We start from the raw sequence: 6,000 nt of genomic DNA, 5'->3' as shown, positions 1-6,000 counted from the left end.
AACTGTGGTTGGCGGTTCTGAAAGAATCCATTGGCATTTCCTGGGTAGATAAATCCCAGGTTTACATGGATCTGTTGCAAATTCAGAACATGCTGAATGTCAGCGAGTCTGTAACACTACCCACTGCTGAACTCCAACTGGAGCTTAATAGTGAAGCTTGGTTGTGTTGCGATTCCACGATGGTGCAGGATTGGAGTGATGAATTTCCCACTCATCCGGAACTAGAGATAAATAGTAAGATTAAACGAGAACTTACCAGTTCGAAGTTTGATCGTTATTTTATGAGGAGTAACGTTGGGGGATTACGTGAAGAACCCGCCAGAATGCATGCGTGTCATTCTTCAAAGCAGCGGTGTGAAATCACAGATAACAGTAATGACTGAACATAGTAAGATTAGAGAAGAGGGTACCAGTTGAACTTTATGATCAAGGGTGGGAGCGGAGGGTACGTAATCCCTCAACGTTACTCCTCATGAAATAACGATCAAACTTCGAACTGGTAAGTTCTCGTTTAATCTTACTATTTTACTTCGGAGTCACGTGAGTGACTACGTGAAGATTTCAAAGCTCTGTGATTTCATGCCGTGGAAACGAGTCCATGCATCACATCTGCCTTAATTGACTAAGGGAGGAATTGTGTTAACATGTTTAAACATGAATCTGACATTGAAATCCATGATAAATTCATTAACAACAAATTATAGCCCCTATTTCATGGGGTGAAATCATATTACAGAACTTAAAATTGATTCTGCAAAAGTTCCAGGTTTAACCACTGGTTTATGGTAGAATTGTTGGAATGTTTTTTCCCTTGACCATCCTGCTGTCTCCAGGATTGGTCCATCGGTACGTCCAACTCCATAGCTGCCGATGTAGCTGCAGCCCTGGTGGAATGAGATTTGAATATGTTAGTATCCACCCCCGCTGTTGTTAAAACCCCTTTCAGCCATCTGGAAATAGTTTGAACCGACACTTTTTTGTGGGGTTGCTTGTGGCTGATTGGTAGTGCCATCTCATTGCCTCTGATATTTTTGGTGTTCTCCATATCTATCTATCTATTATATAAAAGTCTGTGCATGTCGCCTGCCGTCCGTCCTGCTGCCTTTCTGCCTTTTGATTCGTTTCCATCGTGTGATGTCACAATGCCCAATGCTCGCAGATGTCCAATCACAATGCCCAATGCTCGCAGATGTCTAATCGGAATGGATCCATTTACATGTACGGCTTCCGACTGCATTTCTTCCTTTGATTCACTGCAACTCCGAAACCAGACGCAGAATCGCCGACATCTTTTCCATTTCGGTAGAGATTTCACTTTTCTTTATAAGTATCCGCTCCTCATTACATTTCGTCGTGTTTAAGTACACGTTTTTAATCAAATCCTTCCCCCCCCTCCCCCAATATTTGAAAAATAAACTGGCTTCTCACCCATAGAATCAGCACCAGCCCCAGCCCCTGGTGAACGTTCCATTGTGTGATGTCACAATGCCCAATGTTCACATATGTCCAATCGGAATGGATTCATTTACATATGCCTTTGCAAGAGCCCCAGCCCCTGGTGAACGTTCCATCGTGTGATGTCACAATGCCCAATGCTCAAATACATTGTTGCCATAGAGGGAGTACAGAGAAGGTTCACCAGACTGATTCCTGGAATGTCAGGATTTTCATATGAAGAAAGACTGGATAGACTCGCCTTGTACTCGCTAGATTTTAGAAGATTGAGGGGGTATCTTATAGAAACGTATAAAATTCTTAAGGGGTTGGACAGGCTAGATGCAGGAAGATTGTTCCGGATGTTGGGGAAGACCAGAATAAGGGGTCACAGTTTAAGGATAAGGGGGAAATCCTTTAGTACTGAGATGAGGAAAACATTTTTCACACAGAGAGTGGTGAATCTCTGGAATTCTCTGCCACAGAAGGTATTTGAGGTCAGTTCATTGGCTATATTTAAGAGGGAGTTAGATGTGGCCCTTGTGGCTAAAGGGATCAGGGGGTAAGGAGAGAAGGCAGGTACAGGATACTGAGTTGGATGATCAGCCATGATCATATTGAATGGTGGTGCAGGCTAGAAGGGCCGAATGGCCTACTCCTGCACTTAATTTCTATGTTTCAATGTTTCCCTCTCTTCACCCCTCTCCCTCTCCCACCCATCCCTCTCTCCCCCACCCCCCTTCCCTCTCTACCCCACCCCCTTCCCTCTCTCCCCCCACCCCCTTCCCCTACCCCTCTGTCCCTCTTCCACCAGTCCCTCTACCCCTCCCTCCCCACTCTTCCACTTCTCTCCCCTTACCCCACCCCTCTCCCTCCCTCACCCCTCCCTGTCCCACCCCTTCCCCTACCCCTCTGTCCCTCTTCCACCACTCCCCCGTCCTTCTTCCACCACTCCCGCTACCCTTCCCTCCCTCCCCACTCTTCCACTTCTCTCCCCTTCTCTCCTCCCCCTCTCCCTCTCCTCACCCCTCTTCCTTCCCTCTCTCCCCCACCCCTTCCCTCTCTACCCCACCCCCTTCCCTCTCTCCCCCGCCCCCTTCCCCTCTGTCCCTCTTCCACCACTCCCCCTACCCCTCCATCTCCCACCTCTCTTCCCTTACCCCACCCCTCTCCCTCCCTCACCCCCCCTCCCTTCCCTCTCTCCCCCACCCCTTCCCCTACCCCTCTGTCCCTCTTCCACCACTCTCCCGTACCTCTTCCACCACTCCTGCTACCCCTCTCCCCCTCCCTCCCCTCTCTTCCACTCTCTCTCCCCCCCACCCCTCTCCCCCACCCCTCTCCCCCTCCAATCCCACTCTCCCCCTCCCTCCACACTCTTCCCCTCTCCCTCCTCATTCCCTTACCAGTGCACAGTCTCTGTCTTTAAGAAGGAACTACAGATGCTGGAAAATCGAAGGTAGACATAAAAAAAGCTGGATAAACTCAGCGGGTGCAACAGCATCTATGGAGCGAATTGAATGGTCAACGTTTTTGGCCGAAACGCGGAAGAAGGGTTTCGGCCAAAAACGTTGCCCTTTTCCTTCGGTCCATAGATGCTGCTGCACCCGCTGAGTTTATCCTGCTTTTTTGTTGTTGTACCAGCCTTTCTCTCTCTCTGCCCTTTTCTCTTCTCTCGACTCATGCACGCCCACTCCAACCCTCCCCCCCCCTTCACCTCTCTCCCCCATCCTCTTCTCCCCCCCTCTCCCTCTCCCTCTCCACCCTCCTCCTCCCCTTCCTCACAAAATATTTTTTGTGGGGGCGGGTCCACAGTGTGTGTGACTGTTTGTGGAGGCGGCCACGCGCTCTCCATTCAAGAAGATGCTCATCTGTTTGTGGAGGCGCGTGCTTAGTATGTGACCAAAGATCTTATAGCGGAGCTCTCCGCTACAAGATCTTTGTGTGTGACGACACACGCCCCCCCCCCCCCTTTGGTGCAGGAGACGCGCGCAGCATCTGAATGCTCAGCGACTATTCGAATTCTTCACTAACCGTCATTCTGACTTTGCTTGTGAAGAGAAAAGTCCTGAATTGCATTTGTCTGATGCAGGAAGATTGTTCCCGATGTTGGGGAAGTCCAGGACAAGCGGGTCACAGTTTAAGGATAAAGGGGAAATCCTTTAGTACTGAGATGAGGAAAACATTTTTCACACAGATAGTGGTGAGTCTCTGGAACTCTCTGCCACAGAAGGCAGTTGAGGCCAGTTCATTGGCTGTATATAAGAGGGAGTTAGATGTGGCCCTTGTGGCTAAAGGGATCAGGGGGTATGGAGAGAAGGCAGGTACAGGATACTGAGTTGGATGATCAGCCATGATCATATTGAATGGTGGTGCAGGCTCGAAGGGCCGAATGGCCTACTCCTGCACTTAATTTCTATGCTTCTATGTTTCCCTCTCCACACCCCTCTCCCTCTCCCACCCATCCCTCTCTCCCCCGCCCCCCTTCCCTCTCTACCACCACCCCCTTCCCCCTACCCCTCTGTCCCTCTTTCACCACTCCCCCTACCCCTCCCTCACCACTCTTCCACTTCTATCCCCTTACCCCACGCCTATCCCACCCCCCTCTCTTCCCCTCCCTTCACCTCTCTCCCCCACCCCTTCCCCTACCCTCTGTGCCTCTTCCACCACTCCCCCAGTCTCTCTTCCTCCACTCCCGCTACCCCTCTCCCCCTCCCTCCCTCCCCGCTCTTCCACTTCTCTCCCCCTTCTCTCCTCCCCCTCTCCCTCTCCTCACCCCTCTCCCTCTCCAATCCCTCTCTCCCCCCACCCCCTTCCCTCTCTACCCCACCCCTTCCCTCTCCCCCCCACCCCCTTCCCCCTATCCCTCTTCCATCACTCCCCCTACCCCTCTCCTCCTCCCTCCCCACCCTTCCACTTCTCTCCCCCTTCCCCTCCACTCTCCATCACCACTCTTTCCCCTCTCTCCCCCACCCCTCTCCCCCTCCCTCCCTCCTCCCCATGTTCCCCATCCCCCCTCCCCCACATCTCTCTCCCCATCTCTCACCCCCTACCCCGCTCTCCTTTCCCTCCCAAATCTATCCCGTTTCCTCCTCCTCCTCTCCCCTCCCTCCCCTCTTCTCACCCACCCCCGCAAACGCCGTTGGGGAAACAGACCCAACGGGTCTGCACTTGGTCTAGTATAACAATAAATGTCTTATTATACAGAGACAATCATCTATAGGGTAAGCCCTAAATTCTATTTTGAGGCCTGATGGTCCCGGTCTGTTCTGTTTGACTAATTCGTGAATATGAAAAGTTATATTTCTTTTTGAAGAAGTCATATTGTCCAGCCTTAACTTATGTAAAGACTGTACCCTTTGTGCTGTGACCAAAGCCATCAGCATGACGTTTCATGCGTCAGTTTTTGCAGGGACAGTGCTGTTGCTGGAGACCAGTTCCTTAGCAACGTTAGGTCAATACTCACATCCCATATTTGAGAGTGCCTGGTTCTTGGGGGATTGATATTAAAAATTCCCCTCATAAGTTTGGTTACCACGGGGTGAGTCCCAACGGAATGATGCTCTGATCCTCGCCATAGATATGCTGAAAGGGCACTTCTGGCACAGTTAATCAAGTCAAGTCAAGTCAAGTCAAGTCAAGTTTATTTGTCACATACACATACGAGATGTGCAGTGAAATGAAAGTGGCAATGCTCGCGGACTTTTGTGCAAAAGACAAACAACCAAACAACCAAACAAACTATAACCATATAACTATATAACAATTACAGCACGGAAACAGGCCATCTCGACCCTTCTAATCCGTGGCGAACATGTATTCTCCCCTAGTCCCATATACCTGCGCTCAGACCATAACCCTCCATTCCTTTCCCGTCCATATAACTATCCAATTTATTTTTAAATGATAAAAACGAACCTGCCTCCACCACCTTCACTGGAAGCTCATTCCACACAGCCACCACTCTCTGAGTAAAGAAGTTCCCCCTCATGTTACCCCTAAACTTCTGTCCCTTAATTCTCAAGTCATGTCCCCTTGTTTGAATCTTCCCTACTCTCAGTGGGAAAAGCTTATCCACGTCAACTCTGTCTATCCCTCTCATCATTTTAAAGACCTCTATCAAGTCCCCCCTTAACCTTCTGCGCTCCAAAGAATAAAGCCCTAACTTGTTCAACCTTCATACAATCATAACACACATATTATTTTACATAATAAATAATGGAAGGAAAAACGTTCAGTAGAGTTAGTCCCTGGTGAGATAGGCGTTTACAGTCCGAATGGCCTCTGGGAAGAAACTCCTTCTCAACCTCTCCGTTCTCACCGTATGGCAACGGAGGCGTTTGCCTGACCGTAGCAGCTGGAACAGTCCGTTGCAGGGGTGGAAGGGGTCTCTCATGATAGTGTTGGCTCTGGAGTTGCACCTCCTGATATATAGACCTGCAGGGGGGCAAGTGAAGTTCCCATAGTACGTTCGGCCGAACGCATTACTCTCTGCAGAGCCTTCTTGTCCTTGGCAGAGCAATTCCCAAACCAGATGGTAATGTTCCCGGACAAGATGCTTTCCACCGC

This window comes from Amblyraja radiata, chromosome 1, assembly GCF_010909765.2.
Source record: "Amblyraja radiata isolate CabotCenter1 chromosome 1, sAmbRad1.1.pri, whole genome shotgun sequence".
NCBI lineage: Eukaryota > Metazoa > Chordata > Chondrichthyes > Rajiformes > Rajidae > Amblyraja > Amblyraja radiata.
The sequence above is the reverse complement of the archived record's forward strand: the minus strand, read 5'-3'. Positions refer to the sequence as shown.